Here is an 18657-nt window from a genome sequence, read left to right as displayed (position 1 = left end):
TCCCAATCTGTCATATCCTTTTCCAACATATGGCAAATATGTGTTTCCAACTATGCAGTCAGAACTTGGAGATTGTAAGAAAAGCACAACTAATAATTAAATTGGAACATTAAAAAAAAAAAAGCTTCCAATACCTTAACCCAGCAACAATAGGGCAGGGAGGTGGCATTGGGGCCTTTTTCTGTCTTTTATTTGACATCAACTTTTTTCCTTCCTTTAAGTCTTACTCTGGTTGATAATTATGGTGTTTTTTGAAAGTATCTTGAAACTTGCCAGTGCCATGTTCATCCTCTGGATAAAATGGTACAAAAAATGGCAGTCACTTAATTTAAGCCAATTTGTTTAAACTCTCTGCGTCATATCTGTCATCTGTCCAATGAAGGAGCTGTACTATGTGAGCTATAAAACCTCTTGAAGTTGTAAAATTAGATCTAGTTTTAAGGGAATTATAATATGCAGTGTTCTCCCACACCACAGAGTAGGTGATTATTTATATATATATATATATATATATATATATATATATATATATATATATATATATACACACACACACATATATATATTTTAGGGTTTATTTTTTTGTTTATTTCTCTCCCCTTGCCCCCTGTTGTCTGCTCTCTGCATCCATTCGCTGTGTGCTCTTCTGTGTCCGCTTGCATTCTTGTCCGCGGCACTGGGAATCTGTGTCTCTCTTTGTTGCATCATCTTGCTGCATCAGCTCTCGTGTGTGCAGCGCCACTCCTGGGCAAGCTGTGCTTTTTTCACTCAGGGCAGCTCTCCTTGCAGGGCGCACTCTGCGCATGGGGCACCTCTACATGGGGGAACCCCTGCGTGGCACGGCACTCCTTGTGTGCGTCAGTATTGCATGTGGGTCAGCTCACCACGTGTGGGTCAGCTCACCCATATTGTAGGCGAATGCTCTATCAATTGAGCCAAATCCGCTTCCCATTTCTATGTATTTTTAATCTCTCCTTTTCATGGTACTCTGTCTCTCATAGGGCTGCTTTCCTGCAATTTTTCTCTGTCAACAGAAGCATTAATTTGGCCTGAAGCTGTTCTGATGTCTTGGTGTGCCAGGTGGCTCTTTATCATTTGACCCTGAATGTCAAAAACCAGGCAGAGGGTAGGGATTGGTGTGGCAGTAATCACAGAGAAGAAGCTCGTGAAGCCAGTCCTGAGAACTCTGCTCCCCAAAATCTTACCTATGGTTAGAAAGAATGGGTGACAGCCAAGGAACAAGAATGGTAGCCACAGTTTGTAGAAGATGGCGGCATTCTGCTCCTCTGCAGGCTGTACTGTAGGGTAGTCCAAAATAGGATTTGTTTATGTTCTTGTTTACTGCCTGCCTTCGTGGGCTGTAGAGTCCATAAATTGCCTAAGAAGAATAATTTGAGGGGCACAAAACCTCATATATACCCTCAACTAGTGCTCTAATGATTCTTGTAAATACCCATTCTGTCCACATTAGTTTTTAAATGTAAATATCATCAGGAGAAGTAGGGACCTCAAGTCTGTCAGAACTTTTGTATTATTAATTTCAATGATATTAATTTCTCAGACTCTTTGTTTAAATTTTTAAAATCTATCAAGAATGGGTTACTCGACCTGTCAGCAGCATTTGATCAAATTGGCCCCATTTCCTTTCTAGCATACTTTTTACCATTGATTTTCACCTCCTCAGCCTCAATTGCAGTTTCTTTCTCTTCTCCCTGACTGAACTAAGGAGTGCCCCAGCTTTTGGTCCTTAGTCCTGTTCTCTTCTCTAAATCTATTTTCTTAACACTTTATGATATATGCCTCACAATCCAGCATAAGGTAAAAAAGAAAAACAAAACAAAGCTCTTTGTGAATAGTGTAGACGAGCTTAGTATTTAGTAGAGCTTAGTGTTTAGAGCAGGGCTTCTCCATGTCAGCACTACTGACGTTTTGGACCACGACCATGTTTGTAGTGAGGGCCTGCCCTGCACCCTGTAGGATGATTAGTGACCTCAACACACTGGATACTAATAGCACTCACCCAGTTATGACAGCCAGGCATTTAATATTCAAGGGTAAAAACATCACCCCCCCCCCCAAACTATTGATTTAAAAATCCTTTAAGAATTAAAATAATTACCCCTTGACTTAATTTACTGTTCTTAAGTTTATGTCTCTTAAATTTAGTGGAATCTGATACCACATCCTCCCTTCCCACCCAGCAACTACCAAGAGTCAATAATAGAATCTACAACCAAGCCAAGTTCTGGTATTTGGATGAACTAAGCTTATGCTGGGTAGGAAACACCTGAAGAAGGATTTCATTTTATCTTCAGTCCTGCCCACTCACTAGTGAAAATATGCACATTATCTTGCCTTTGAAGCGGCAATAAATGATACCCTAAACTGAGATTCAGGTTCAGTTCTGCTACTTGTTGCTAACAGCTCAGAAAACTAAGGCTAGGAGGCGTTAATTTGCCCAACTTTGGATAACTGGCCAAACCATTTACTTCTCAGCCCTTCACATTCCTACCTTTGAGAATCAGAGATAATTTAGATGAATCCTCACTCTAAATTATAAAGCTCTTAACACATGTAAAGTCATATTATTATTTACATTCAGAGATGAGGGAACTAGACAAAATTTTCTGACTGTAGCAGAAAAACCAAATAGATGGCTAAAATTTTTCTCATGCTCTGAGGGATGTGCGATGTGGAGATCTTCAGCTAAAACCACTAGGACCTGTGTCTGGCAGTTCTCTTCTTGGCCAGACCTACCATAGTTGCTTTGCATGAAAGATAGCAGGCTACCCTTCTCTCGCTCTCCTCTCCTTTCCCCTCTAAACATCTACCAGCCGTGTTCTTCTAAATGAACTAAATAATTTTAAAAAATTAATTCTTAAATTAGAAAAGTAATGAATAGATTGGATGGGAAAATGCACAAAATGGTACTTAAAAATCTGAGCCTCTATCCCACCTTTAAATTCAGTGCCCCTCTTTATTGTGGTTAACTGTTATCGGGTATGTTTTTGTCCTTACAGAAATTTTCTCTGCATATGTAAGCAAACATTTAGTGTGTATGCATAGGATTTATGATGGCAGGCAATCAGTATTTATTCTCAGATTCATTTTTACTTAAATACCTCACTAAAAGGAGTTAGAAATAATCCTTGAATATGTATGGTATCATTAAAATTGGGCAATGAAAACCAATAAAGAGAAGTGTCCCAGGGTACTTTCTGTATAAAATGTATTTCTGAAGATCCTTCAGTTGTTTTGAGCAGCTATGTGAGTATGGGTGTGTGCATGTGTGTGTGTCAAATCTCTATAATAGTATCATTTGAAACACCATGGTCTCATTCCTTATAGGCTTCCCTGTCAGATTGGATATGATAATCTCAGTTACCTTGAAGAAGTGAATCAGATAGCTGTTATTACTAAGGTGATCAATGGAAGCAAATGTTGTTGGGGATGTGCTTCCATTTGGTATTCCAGATGCGCAATCTGCTTATCAAAAAATTGTTGTAATTCTCAGAAGAAGGGCAAAAAAGAAGTACATGTTTCCATCCCTATATAACACGTTTGTTCTTTGGGCTTTGGGAAACAGGATATGCATCCTTTGGTGTTTATTTGTTTTTGTTTTTATTGATAGATAAAATGACTTAGTTATTAGAACTTAAATTGTAAAGAGGAACAGTTCTAATTGGCAAAAGAGCATAATAATGGATTTCTTAATGTTGCATAATTGCCTTTACAAAATCATCCCATAAAAATACTCATTATAAATGTGTCCTCTAAAAAAAATGCCATTCATTAACTTGGAAATAAAATTATAATTATAAGGCTTTGAGGCGATTCTGTTAGGACGGTTGCATGCTAATTGCACAGCTTAAGGCTTCTAATTTAATATTAGGCGAAAACACGATAATCATCTGAAGGGAAGCACAGAAGAGTTGAAGGGCTGGGGATGTTAAAAAATAGTTTCCTTCTGCATGCTAATCACATTGGATTAGAAAGCACACAGAGAAAATTCCCAGTGAATGAAAATACATATTTATTTGGCTCAGGAGTAGAGAGGGCAGTCAGTTCTCCTTTGCAGTCCCGGCTGGGGAGTAGATTCAACAGCAGCTACAGCCTAGACTTTTTGAGCCGGGCGCGCAGGCAGGGCTGTGTACCAACAGCGTCGTGAACTGCAGACGGAACTGCAGCATCTCTTCCTGCAGGAGCGCGTCTGCCATTGGCTCCTCGGTGACACGTGGCTGATAGAGGCTTTTCTGTGTCTTTTCTCGCCCATCTGTGTGCAGGGCACTGATAGGCCGGGCTGATGCGCAGGCAATTTATCATCTTGATCTCCCACTGAGTCAGGGAGCTCTCCTGTCACCAGTATTGATTTCAGAGGATGGACTAAATTTCCTAGGATTTCCATTAAGAATTAAGAAAAAAGCTCTAAGCACGCAGGGTAGCCAGACAGACATGGATATGAGATGGCACTGTGAAAACTCGCAGGTAGCTTCTTCTATCACAGCCGGTGCTGAGCACAGCTTAGATCTGCAGCATGCAGGGTTTAAGATACCAGAAGCCTAAGAATGATAATAATGAAAATTAGAATAAACTCATTTGGATCAATAATTTTAAGATATATATTAAAATATTTCTTCTTGGAGATTGCATGTCAAATTTATGCACGTTCTGTATGAAATGTAGAAAGGCTTTTCTTTTATTTTTAATTTAAAATGTCCTTAAACCCTGAGCATGATTGCTTCTAGTTTTGTTTGCTGCTTTTGTGAGCTTCAGAGGCTTTTCAGCATGCTTGTGACAAAGACAACCAAAAATTATGTGTGTGTGTGTATATGTATATATGTATTAAATTGGTTCAAGTAAAAGCATGAATAAAATCTGCTTTCAATACTTGCCAGACTGCTTTATTGTTGTGTTAATGACTTGGTGATAATTTTGCCTAAATATGCTTAGATTCTGACCATGCATGCTTTTGCGGCAGAGTGGGATATTCGTTGAGAATTTGTAAAGGTGGAATGTGTGAATTAAATGCATGCTCAGTATAACAGAAAATGTATTAATGATCAATGATTAAACCTGATTAACTAATGGTAAGATTTCATGATGATAAGGTTTGGGTAAAATTTATTTACACTAATTAATTCTGCTTACTGAAAAAAGATTGCATGTTTGGGATAATGAAGGTGTTTATCTTGTTTAAACTGGGTTGACTTGCTTATTTGAAAGCTAGTAAGATTCCAATTTTTAAAAATGCAGTAAAAATGTCTTTTGATGTTCATCTAAGAGAAGATTCTAAACTGCTCTTTATGTCTTATAGAGATCATGTACATGTTCATGTGTGTTGAATTTCCTTGGGGGAATCGTTGATACCCTCCTGGCTAGTCCGTATTCTAGTGGAGAGCAAAAATGTCTTGGCATTCTGACATTTCCCAGGGCCCATGGGAATTAGAGCTAGCAGAAGCAAGAGTTTGGCCAGATGGAATTGGCATGCTTGGCAGTGAGTGGACACAAGAGGTGGAGGTGGAGCAGATGGAGGACTGAGGGGAAAGCATATTGGAAAAGGTGTGGGGGGTTGGGGAGAGGAGTGTGCTTAATAGTGAAGGAAGCCTGACCTCTCTTTTCTTGGGAACTTGAGACAGCATGTCGTGGCTCTTGTGGTAGCTATTTTTATTAAATTAGGTAGCCCCTGCCTTATAGATTATGGAATAAATCCCACGAACAGAAGTTGTTTTGTTGGGTTATAAATGATGTGCTGCCTACTTTAAATTGTAACCTTGTTCTCTTCGTCATGGTCAGGAACAGGTGTCAGTGAAATTAATACTAAGCTATTATAATATTTGAGTTAGTGGTATCTAAATATAAATATAGCAAGAACTACGAAACTCATGGTTTACCAAACTTAATATGAGTCAGGCATCCCTAATGAAGCTAGCTTTCCATTCTGAAAATGTTAAGAGCCCAATGCTGATTAATCTACTGTTGTTTAAATTCTGGCTTTTAAATAAGTGTTAGTTTCTAGAACGTTTTTTGAATGTTTTATTTAAGTATTTGTCAATTTTATAATGCTGCCTGGGAGCTTGACCAATGTCTAGTTCAAATTCTGAAATGAAATTTATCTCTCAGCATCTTTTGTCAAGTCTTCTGTCACCAAAGCACCCAGAGAACTGGGCATAGACTTTGCCCAGAAAGGTCACAGGGCTGGGAGAACATGGAAATCAGTTTAATTCTGAATTCTCTGATTTTAATGATTCTTTCAAAATTTCAGATCAACTCAGGCAAAATTTTCACTCCTAAGCCCAACTTAATTTGACTGAAATCATGTTGCCAAAGTATACCAGTAAAACACAAATGAAAAACATTTCAATGCACATCTTTTGGTTCATGAGCTGCACACAGCTCACTTGTCAATCATTTGATTGGTGGACTTTGTGTATGTAGAGAATTCTAATTCTCCAGAGAAATTTTTGCCATGTTGCATATCTCTAATTTTTTTTTCAATTTTTTAATTAAAGAAGTTGTAGATTTACAGAAACATCATGCACAAAATACAGAGTATCAATTATTTTGACTCATCTTTTTGACCTTGGCTTGTCAGGGAATAGAAATGGACAAAAGGGTGAGACCTTTATTTACCTTTGGTACCTTGAAGTAAGTAAATTCAAGATAATTTACTCATATCATTTATACAAATTTTGCCAGAGTCAAAGAATTAAGGTAATTTATTATTTCTGCAGTTCTTTTACCCATGCACTATCCTTGGAAATTAATGGGAAGGGCCCACTAAAAAGCAAATGTTTTTCTGTCAGAAAACTCCAATATTTTTGGTAAGAAATAGAATCTTGAGACACAACTTTGGAAAGATATTTACTTTTGTAGAGTGTATTGGTGTTCATTAAGCAAGATGACTCAGTGATAAAGAATAAATAATTCACTGACTTTTCACAATCAAGAGTCACATTCTCCTTATGAACAAAGTGCAAGGAAACTAAAAGGGCCTTGAAAGTGGTACTAAAAGTCTGGTCACAATAGCCTTTGGGCTCAACAGCCAAACAAATTTCTTAACAAGATGTTACCTAGGAAAATGCTTACATATTTTCAAAATAATTAGTGCTGTAGTATTGCATATTAAGGATGTTTTGGGTAGTTATGATGAAATGTTACTGTCTGTATTTCTTCCATATGTTCCTTTAATTTATGAAATGCGCTCATCCTGCAGCATCTGTGTGCATTTATAAACTACAAGTGCAATCAATTAACTTTATGATCGATGCACTAGGCAGCATGCTAATAGATGGGAAAAGCCTCTTAGCTCACTCTTTTTTTTTTTAAGATTTATTTATTTATTTCTCTCCCCTTCCCCCTGCCCCACCCCGGTTGTCTGTTCTCTGTGTCACCCGCTGCATCTTCTCGGTCCACTTCTGTTGTTGTCATTGGCACGGGAATCTGTGTTTCTCTTTGTTGCGTCATCTTGCTGCGTCAGCTCTCCGTATGAGCGGTGCCACCCCTGGGCAGGCTGCACCGTCTCTCAGCGATGGGCGGCTCTCTTCGCAGGGAGCACTCCTTGCGCGTGGGGCCCATCCACTTGGCACAGCACTCCCCGCGCACGTCAGCACTGCACATGGGCCAGCTCCACACGGGTCAAGGAGGCCCAGGGTTTGAACCGCGGACCTCCCATGTGGCAGACAGTCGCCCCAATCACTGGGCCTCTTTAGCTTTCAAACAGGAAATAGATAAGCATGTAGCCAATACATCTATAGCAAAAGAACTTTCAGTTTTTGTCAATATTGAGCTTAAATGTTCTAAGACCTAAGCTTTCACTCAGCCCATTTGAAAAAGGACTCATTTGAAACCAGATTTCACCCTGTCAAATAATTAGTGCTCTTAAATTCCAGCATTAGGAGCACTAGCAAAATCCATAGGTGCACAGTGTTTGGGGATATTTAGTTATACTTAGACCAAATGGTACATTTTATTACTCAGTCTTCTTTCTGTCGCTTCCCATTCCCCGTACTCCCAGCCTTATTATTCTTCTGCTCCTGCTTTACCTATTGTTATGGCCCCAAATACCTGTAGAAAATAAGTCATGTCATTAGCTTCAGAGCTCAAGATTATTAAACATAAACAATAAGTTATGTATCAATTCAGCAGAGTATAGTGACACCGAGTTTGGCTTTATACATTTTGTGTATACTTAGCCTTTGAATTTCTTTGATTTCTACTACGGTTACCAATATTGACCCAGGAGCATTGATTTTACTTTCTGCTGTCTTATTTACATTTTTTGACAGCTGATATGTGAAGCTCCTGAAGGTTTCTTTCCCCTTACACTCTGGCATAGAGAATGGAGCCAACACAGTGTTGTGGAATAGGTAGGCAACTCTAGAGTCAGAGTAATTGGAGTCACAACCTGTTATATATGCATGGCTGTGCCTACAGTCTCTTAGCACATTCAGGACAAACTGAGTCCAAACTCAGTAACAACCACAAAAAAGCAAAAATATTCTTAGTATATGAGACTTTCTATATTTTTGGCCATAGTTGCCTGATTAGCACTACACATTTCCATCTGCTGTTCAAACTTTAAAATTCATTTGAATTCACTTGACTGAATATTAGAAACTATCTCAGAACTATTTTCCAAAAATGAGTCATGTATTTGTTTCCAATACTGTGCTATGTATTTTTGTTACTACATATTAAGCTACAACTTGATTACTTTGTTGATATTATAAAAGATTGACCCATGTTTCTGAATATTTCCCCACAACTATAATGTAAGGTCATTTTTTATAAAGGATCCATTATTTAAAGTACTGCTTAATTCACAAAATGAAAACTATACCTAATGGTGAGAATGGCTTGAATGTTATTTTGGGGGATCAAAATTGTCCCCAAAATAAATCACTTCTGGAATCTGCGGGCTCTTACCTTTGTTTCCACTGCTTTTTCATGCAAACATGATGGGTTTTGTAGAATACTACACAATCTTGGTTCTAAACTTATTACAGCTTTTTGCCCCAAAATATGATTATATAAATTTATAGCCTAGATTTACTAGTAAATTCATGGGTAAGTAGAGATTTCATGATATGGGAAAATGTCTTCACTTGGCTGACTTTTAAATTTTCCAAAATTGAACACTCTACTAGAGCATAATCAAATACCAAATGCCTTCCCAACCATCCAGTGAAGGAATTTGCTTATACTTAAAAATTATGTATTATATATATAAAAGTATAGATTACATATATAAAATACTATATATAATATCTATTTTGTATACAAAACAAAGGCTGTTTTATGACTTCAGAGCAATACAGTTTTAGTGTCAGATCAAAAATATTTCATAGACTTTAGATTTATTGTTTTAAGCTCCTTATTTTGGAGTTGCACAGGTATAGCTTCATGAAGTCAATTCTCAATTGCCCACATGTGAATTATCTACATAATAGATTACTTTCCATGACTAGATGTGCTTTCTGGACCACTTACTTTCCCATTGGCTTAAAAGCATTGTTTTCAACTATAAACCATTACTTTCCTCAATTAGTCCAGCTATATCTGAGTGGATCACCTATCCATTAGGTTTGTAGTAGGACCATTGTATTTTCAGAGAAGAACATAGTGTGTGTTTGAATGTGTGTCTATACAGAACTCTGCTGAATATGTAGCTACTAAATGATAGGTCTAAAGGCAACATATAATGAACCACAAATTTGGGGATGAATAGCCACTCTTGGATTTGCCAAGGGTTTCTTTAGCCTTTAAGAAGCGTACCAACTTTTCCCAAAGTGTTGACAATTATAATGTAAAAGCAAATAATAAACACCAACCAATGCTAATTGGTGTGTGAACCCTGTGTTTTTTTGAACACTCCTTGTAATCCAGTCGCAAAGTAAATGGTAGCACCTGATCAGATCAGTTCCAATCAGGTGAGCTATGCATCCTCTCATATCAGTGCCAGCCTCTGCAGTGGATTAAGGGAACTGAAAAGAGTTGACTAGGAGGCAGGCTCTCAAGTAACTTGTCTCAGAATCAATCAAGGTTATTGTTTCTTGTTCTACACAGTAATTTCTTAAAAGCCAGTTTTCAAGCCAAATGAATGATAAAAGTAATGTAAAATGTGTGCAACTTTTTAATTTTAAATCAACTATATATATAGTTTGTGTTCATTCTCATTATCATTAAATTGGCCATTGTCACTAGCTGTTTTCCTTTAAAAATCAAGAAATTGGTTTCTTTTTATGATGATTGGGGTATTTGAAATATTGAGCCATCTTTCTAACAGTAAATAGACTCTTTGAGGTAAGCTTAACTCTCAGACCACTAGTGTATAATTGAGAGATTTACAATAACTTCCAGTATGCCTGATTCTACTTCGTTCTCTTCTAGTTTTTTTTTTCCTGTAGGGTGGGTGAGTGTAGCTGAGTATGGTAAGAAGCAAGGGTCTGGCTTTGGATGAAATAATTTCTGAGTAAGCAATAATTATGTAAACAGTCTGTGCATATTGTTAGAATGGTTATCAATATTATTATTTCCAAAATATGTAGTTTTAAATACAATGAACAATTATGGGAAACTTTATGAACCATTCATTAGAAGTAACTGAAATGATACCTTGGTATGAAACAGAAAACTGAATAGTTCCTGAATACTTTACAAATTTTAAGCTTGGGATAAGTAAGCTTAGGTCACTATTTAAAGCATCCAAGCAACAAGAATTTCCTAGATTCATGACTTTCTGGTTTTCCACATAGCCAGTAAGATTTCAATTACAGTGGATGGTGTCATTTTAAACAAAAAGCTACTGATGCAATAACAAAATAAATACTGTCTTTAGCCTCTCTCTCTCTCTATCTAGAAATTGCCAAAATGATGTGTTACCTCTGTAGTACTTTAGGAAGAGAGATGAAGGTTGAACGTGATAGAATGAAACTAGAAAGGTGTACTTGGCATATTTGAAAGTCTGTAATTTAAGGGCATTGCCAAAGCCATGCCATTCAAATGAAGTTAATGTAGGCTTTATGTCTGTAAATATTACAATATGGGGACAGAAATATATCAGTTCCTTTGATGTTTGTTGTTGTTGTATTTATTTTTCTTCATGAATGTATATGTCTTTCTTTTTAAGATTTATTTTACTTTTAAAATTTTATTATTCATTTATTCCTCCCTCCCCCAGATGGTTCTCTCATCTGTCTGTTTGTTGTTTGCTCATTGTTTGCTTGCCTTCTCTAGGAGGCACTGGGAACTGAACCCAGGACCTCCCACATGGGAAGCAAGTGTCCAGTGGCCTGAGCCACATCTGTTCCCATATGCTGTGGCATCTACGGCTTGTGGCATCTGCTCATTTAGGTGACTAGCTCATTGTTTTAGGTGTGGCTTCTAGCTTGTTGCGGAAAGTGTGGTATCTAGCTCATTGCAGTGGGTGTGGCAACTACTCATCTTTTTTAGGAGGCACTGGGACCCAAACCTCAAACCTCCTGTGTGGTAGGCAGGTGCCCAACTGGTTGAGCCACATCTGCTTCCCTGATTGTTTTTTAAGAGAGTTTTTTATGTATACCATTTTTGACAATTTGTATGTAATATGCAAGATTTGATCAGATCTGTATGCCTTTAAAAAAATTTTTTTCTATAATCTTTTTAATTTGGAATAATTTCAGATTTATAGAAAAGCTTCAAACATACTATGGAGGGAGAGTTCACCCTTTGTCCAGCTTCCTCTAATTTAGCATCTTACATATCCATAGTACATCTGTCAAAACTAAGAATTTCAAATTCACTATGCATTTTAAGAAGTGATTTGTTTCTGGAATTCTTGTGTCAAAGATACTCCTGAGTGTCGTCAGACTGTTTCTGGGAAAGTTAAATATCACTTGGCTTGATTCTTACCAAGGATGAGAGAATCCCCTTCATTTGGGCTCTTCAATGTTTCCACTCACATTCAATGGAATATTTTAGGAGCAAAAACAATAAACAGAAGCAGTCCTTTTTTATTTGTTCCTGTTTTTCTTCCCATCCTTTTAAATCTTGTCAGTATTATGGATTTGGTCTCAGCATCTCTTTTTCCTTTTATATTGATTGGGAGATGTATACAATCCACTACCCAGAACTCTCTCCTAAACATCAGCCCACCTTCACAGCTGTTCCCAGTTCACCTCAAATTCAATATCTCCCAATGTGAATAGGTTATTTTTTGGAGCTTATCTAGTTTGAAAACTTCTTTTAATTGATTTATCTGAAGACCTTGTACTGGAGACCATTCTGCAGCTATTGGTGTGGTGAAGACAATTTTCTTAATTTTCTGGTTCTTGATTTTTCCATTTGTAAGTGAAAGAACTAATATATCATGATTTTAGAGTGTGAGTAAATGTTCATTTTCTTTTGAAAAAAGTTTTAAAGAACAGTGGTATTAGAAACATGACTGTGTTTCCTTTTTTTTGAATCATCTCACCAGAATTTTGAGATGAATTTGCATCTGGGATTTTCTCGTGGAATTTTCAATTTCAAGTTAATATGAGAATATAATAAATTATGGCTAGCATTAATTATAGCAAAAGCTCATTTTCTGTTTCCATAATGAAGAATAGAAAAGTTAAGCATTCTATAGGCAAGCCTGGTAGATTTCAGAGGACTGGAGTTTGGAATCCCAGAAACTCACAATAGGAAATGTACAGAAGAAACAGCATGTTTTCATCTCAATATCATCCTGACAAATGAGAACTAATTTAGCAGTGTGTACATCACTAAAACAAACAAAATTCTATGGAAACAAAGGAACGGGACCCCATGTTGCCTGACCTTCTCTTTGAGTCCAAAACCCTCTATCTTTGCTAAGAGACCTTGCAATTATTTCAAATCTATTTTTAATACAATGGATGCCAAAGGGGCTAAATTATTCATTGTAAGTAAAACTATTTATTACCATGTGTCAAGAAACTCTGATTCCCTCTCTATTATTTCTAATAAGAACCCTGTTGTGTAAAATTAAGGTCTGAGTCTACTAAATAATTACCCACATAAAGGCTGTACATACCGTCTGTATTTTTAGCCTTTTTTTATCAATAAATGTTTTATAAAATTCTACATACTCAGGACTAAAAGTCCTTCAACCCCAAATCAGCTTCAGATTCTCCTCTAAGAAATAAGGTGCACTGTGGCTTTTAATGGACGTGAGAACGGAAGTAGTGACATAAGCAATCAATAACATAGTCTGAGAAAAATTTTCATTACTGATAAAGATTTATGGGGAAAAAACAAAAATAAAATGCCAAATGAGATTCTCAGAGAACAAGAGTTCATAATCATTTTTAGGTGTATAGGACAAATTATTTTTATGGGTGATTACAATTTGCATATAAAAACTAATTGGAAACCTTTAGCAAGAAAATATTCTTCTTCAACACAAGGAAATGAAATTAGGACTTTAATGTTTATAATTTCAAGACTTTTTAATATGTGGAAGGTGTAGTGACTACATTTTAATTTTTTTCTATTTTCTATCTGCATCTAACTGTATAATATTTACTTCCCACCAGGATTCAGTGGATGCTCTTGGCAACCAACATTTTAAAGTAAAAATTGATATATACAATTGAGGTATACCTTTTTTTTTTTTTTTAAGTAGGTACTAAGGATTGAACCTGGAACCTTGTTCACAAGAAGCAGGTGCTAAACCACTGAGCTACACCTGCTTCCCAACTTTTTATTTTTAGGGTAATCACATAATGGTAGGTTGATTTCAAAACACAGTTGGCTTGAAACATCTCATCTTTAAAGCATTCCTGCATCCTTCAAAGCTTTGGAAGCATTTTGGCTCTTGCAGGAGAGAAGAAGGGAGAGGTGTTCTGAGGTGTGGTGGACACACACTTCAGGCAGCCATTTTTATTTTGGCTACATGAGCTATGGGCCTGGATCTATTGCAGCAGCTCTGAAACATATGATTCAATCATCACCTATTACATATTTTATTCTTTTATTTGGAATAATTCCTATTGTTATTTTCAATTTCCTCTAACCAGTGGAATTGGTTCTGGCATGGGTTCTAAAAGGACTTTCTCAGATAACTCACCATTCCTTGTCCATTTTAATTGATTAAAGTGACCGAGTAACTGCCTCTATTTCACCCTATTTTGTTTAGGGAAATCTGTTCAAGGAAGGGAAAATCTTCTAGTGTGTGTTTTTCTGCACTGTGTCTTTAACTGAGTGGAGCAATTAGGGTTTGGAGTTTAGGAGGAATGGAATCTTTGCTATCATAACAGAGCTAAATCTGAAAGACTTTTTAGGCAGCTAGTCCCTAAACAGATCTTTTTTTTGACAGATTGTCTTATTTGTACATTTTATAATGCTTCCTTTCTTTTAAGCCCCTTTCCAGAATTTTGAAATAAAGATCTATTTCACAGCTCACTAGATGAAAGATTAACTCTCCTTTGCTAGGTCTGAAGTACCTCTATCATGAGTTTCACTTGTTAGGTGGATGGAGACACCCTGCCACTCTCCAAATATAAACCTTTTCTTTCCTCTTTCTTTTGTTCATTCTCTCTTTACAATTTCCTGTTTGCGCTTCTACTCTGGCTCTATGAACAGCCTGCCAGAGGCTTTCTTTAGCCCCTTTCCTGTCACTTAAATATTATATTTTGAAACCAACTTCTGGCTCTAAGATTGCTAAATCACTAGCCATTATGTTTAGACCTCATGATAGTTAGAGAACTTGCTGAATTCTGTGAAATAAAGGAAATTTATTGAGCACAATATAATTCTTAGATGAATAAGGATTTTGTAGGACTTTAAGATCAGAAAGTAGGATTATACATATTCAGGGCAGATAGTTCAGAGAAATTATTGAGTCCTCAGGCTATAAATACTGGAAATTTAATTTTCAGTAAATCTCTGATGCTTCCTTTATACATATTTTTTGGTCAGTTTGTTTTATTTGCTTTTTTTTTTTTTTTAGTTTTCTGTTTTAAATCAAGGGCATAATTTCTGCTGTTTTTGCTGAAGTTTTAAATTATTTTAATGCCTTAGTTTCTAGAAACCACAGTGAAATAGTGTTTTAGTTTGCTAAAGCTGTTAGGAACTAAATACCAGAAATGGGCTATTACAAAAATAGGGATTTATTAGGGGGAAATCTTACAGTTCTGAGGTGTGAAAATGTCCAAATCAAGCCATCAGAGATACCATCTTATTGAATGGCAGCTGAGGGTGAATCTGGATTCCTGCCACATGGCAAGGCAAAATGGAGGGTCTGCCAGTTTCTCTCTGCTTTCTCCTTCAAGCTCACTTTCTCTTTCAGCTTGAGCTACTCTATGGGCCTAGCCTCTTGGGGTCTCATTGCTTCAGCTTCTCCACTGATTCTGGCCTCCTGCCACTCTCTTAGCCTCTTGGGGTGTCTCAGTCTTTCTGCAGCTGTAGACAATCCTGAGTCTTCTCTTATGTGTTAGGGTAAAATGGCAGCTGTCTTCTTCTCTTGTTCTGCTTATATAAGACTCTAGTAAAAAGGATTAGGACTCACCCTGGGGTCTGCATCTAATCTAAAGCCCTTAACTGAAGAGGGCTAATCAAAAGGTCCCTTGGCTGAATCTAGGAAAAGGCCCTACATACAATAGGTTTAAGTGCACAGGAAAGGGTTTCCTTAAAATATAATTTTCTGGGGTCCACAAGAGACTCAAACCAGGACAAATAGTCTAGATTGTAACTACTTAAAACCACTAGTGTCAGTTGGCATCTATCATATTTAGCTAAAAAGAGAGTGTTTTGGAGCCAATAAATTTCACTGCAGTGTGTGTACGTTAGAATATATATCCAGGGAAATGGACTTGGCCCAGTGGTTAGGGCGTCAGTCTACCACAGGGAGATATGCGGTTCAAACCCGGGGCCCCCTTGACCCGTGTGGAGCTGGCCCATGCGCAGTGCTGATGCGCGCAAGGAGTGCCCTGCCACGCAGGGGTGTCCCCATGTAGGGGAGCCCCACGCACAAGGAGTGCGCCCCATAAGGAGAGCGGCCCAGTGCGAAAGAAAGTGTAACCTGCCCAGGAATGGCGCAGCCCACACTTCCCAAGCCGCTGACGACAACAGAAGCGGACAAAGAAACAAGACGCAGCAAATAGACAAAGAACAGACAACCGGGGGAGAGGGGGATTAAATAAATAAATAAATCTTAAAAAAAAAAAAAAAAGAATATATGTCTATATAGCAATAGGCCCTGCATAATGGTGTTTGAGCTCTGGCAATTATCTAGCCATTTCATGAAATCAAAGATTATTAAATTTGGAGATGTGTCTATATATTATATATTTATATGTTTTAAAAACTTTTCATTTTGAAATAATTATAAATTCACAAAGTTGGAGAGAAACATTCAGGGAGATCCCCTGCACCGCTCATCTAGCCTCCTTCCATGTTAATGTCTTACATAAGATGTAGTTCAGTATCAAAAGTAGAATATTGAAGGTGGTATAAACCAGAGAGTTTATTCGGATTTCACCAGTTATACCTGCTCTCATTAATGTGTGTGTGTTGTCTATGCCATTTTATCACATGTGTAGGTTCACGTAACACCACCAGAATTATACTTAACTGTACCATTACCACAAACCTGTCTTGGGCTACCCCTCATTATTATTGATTTAAGCAATGTGAGTGGTCATCTAATCTTCCTATATTGGGATGCTTTACCTCAGAACCATGAGCTAGAAAATAATAGAGATCCAGATTGAATGTTAGGTGACTGTGTCCTATCCTAGACCTGTTTCAGTTACCCCACCTTATATTCTTAATTTATAAAATAGGCAATAGTTAATCAGCCAGTTTTAAAACAGAAGAATTGAAGCAAACAAAAGTTTTGCAATAGTCGAGTTGACCTATTTCATCATAATCTGGACTTTTAAAAAATCTGATATTCTATTACTGGATGCATAATGGGTCAAAGGGATTTTAACAGTCAATGGAAGCATTAGATTAGTATTTCAAACAAAGTAGGCATATGATAAGAAGTAATCTGTGTTGCTTCATAGGGCCTCAGCATGATTGCTCTAAGGGAGGAGGCTGTGGTTTCTATCTATAAAGACCAGACATTTAGCTACAATTTATATCATCTGCACTCACCTCTCCTAGAAAGAATCCAATGCCTGTTTCCTCCCATTCACCCACAGACGCACCCAATAGTTCACATATGTTAAGTTCTTTTCTTTTTCAAGTATGTCCTTAGTGCTTACTTTAATTTAGTTACCACTAAATTATAATCTAAACAATTTGGGTGAGGTTTTAGGGAAAGGGATTGGGAAATGAGACTTACGATTTGATCAATTCACTACTTGATAATCACTTTGGAAACATTTTTGATGCTACTCATCTTTGGGAATGAATCTGGTTATGAAAGAGTAGAATAGAAATTATTTGGAAAGACTTTTCTACTTTATCAGCATCATAAAAATTAGAGATGTTAAAGACCCAGTAGCTGATTTGCCCTAATTCGATAGGAATTGCAGTGAACATTTTTCAAAAGGCCTAATCTATTTTTGTTTAAAATAAATGGGAACTCAATGCAGATTCTTGTTAGAGCTTGAAACTGCTGATTGTTGTGCTTTCCGGGTTGTTTTTCTTTTTAGATCCACTTGACAGTTTGCATAGCTAATTATTGTGTTCTCATTTGTTTAATTCCAGCATTGCTGTATGCTCTTTAGAATGGGGGCTGGGTGGGTGGAGTGCTGCTGCAGTTTTAAAGCACATCAACAAGCTGTTAAAGCAAAGAGTTTGGGGGCAGGGTAGCGAGAGAATGATTATATGTGTGTTCCTGTGTGTTTTGGAAGATGGGTAAAAGTTAAAACTGCAAAGTGAATTTAAATAACTGCTAGGTTTGATAGTTAGTGTTTTGGTGAGAGGTTTTGTCTGTAACTTAATGCAGGATATAGCTGGGTCCCCTGTGGTCTCATTTTATGTAGGGCACTTTGTATCATGATGGATCATTTGCAGCAAAAGCTTTTTGCTAGGAAAACTGAAAAATTTATACTCTCAGAAATCCCACTCATGTTGGTGACTGAGTTAAATATATATATATTTGATTTGTATAGTATTAATTATAGATGGGAAAGCTTTGTAATTTGAAAAGAATTTAACTATTTCTGTACTAACTAGCTTTAAAACTTCCCAATTTTAGTGTTCTGTGGATTCCACTTATGGGACAAAAGAATGCTTTTGTGAAGAATCATTGCCTTTATTGCTAATGAAACATGAGTCCATTGTACAGGTTTTGGAACGTAGAAGCATAACCAAGTCATTTAATAAACATTAGGATAGTGATGATTCAAAAGAGATAAAATGATGGTTTTGTGTGTGTGTGCGCGATTGTAGTGATTTTTTGGGGGGGGATGTAATTTAATGTCTAGAATTACACATTTTCACTTTCTTTCCCATTGCAGGATGGGATGCTTTTAAAGAGATCCATTAGCCTGGAGGTTTGCTTTATTTGAGCATCCTGGAGTAATTATCATGCTTCTCAAAGAATATGTCTTCTGTGAATGAGGAAATTAATGTGAAATACAGTAGAGAATTTTTACAGTTTTCATATTGAGAGTGCAATTCTATATTTTCAACAATAGTGAAAATGCTTAGAGTTGATTTTATGTATAAAGCCTTTCTGAGAACAACCAAATTGGAGAATTT

The 18657-nt window shown here is 36.9% G+C and overlaps 1 protein-coding gene across 50 annotated transcripts in view; it reads left to right on the top strand.

Moving 5' to 3' along the window:
• Window positions 1-18657, top strand: part of NRXN1 (neurexin 1) — a 1214286-nt gene that overhangs the window by 1142210 nt on the left and 53419 nt on the right. The window lies entirely within an intron of this gene.

The sequence above is a fragment of the Dasypus novemcinctus genome, chromosome 17 (genome assembly GCF_030445035.2).
Source record: "Dasypus novemcinctus isolate mDasNov1 chromosome 17, mDasNov1.1.hap2, whole genome shotgun sequence".
Taxonomy (NCBI): domain Eukaryota; kingdom Metazoa; phylum Chordata; class Mammalia; order Cingulata; family Dasypodidae; genus Dasypus; species Dasypus novemcinctus.
The sequence above is the reverse complement of the archived record's forward strand: the minus strand, read 5'-3'. Positions and strand labels throughout refer to the sequence as shown.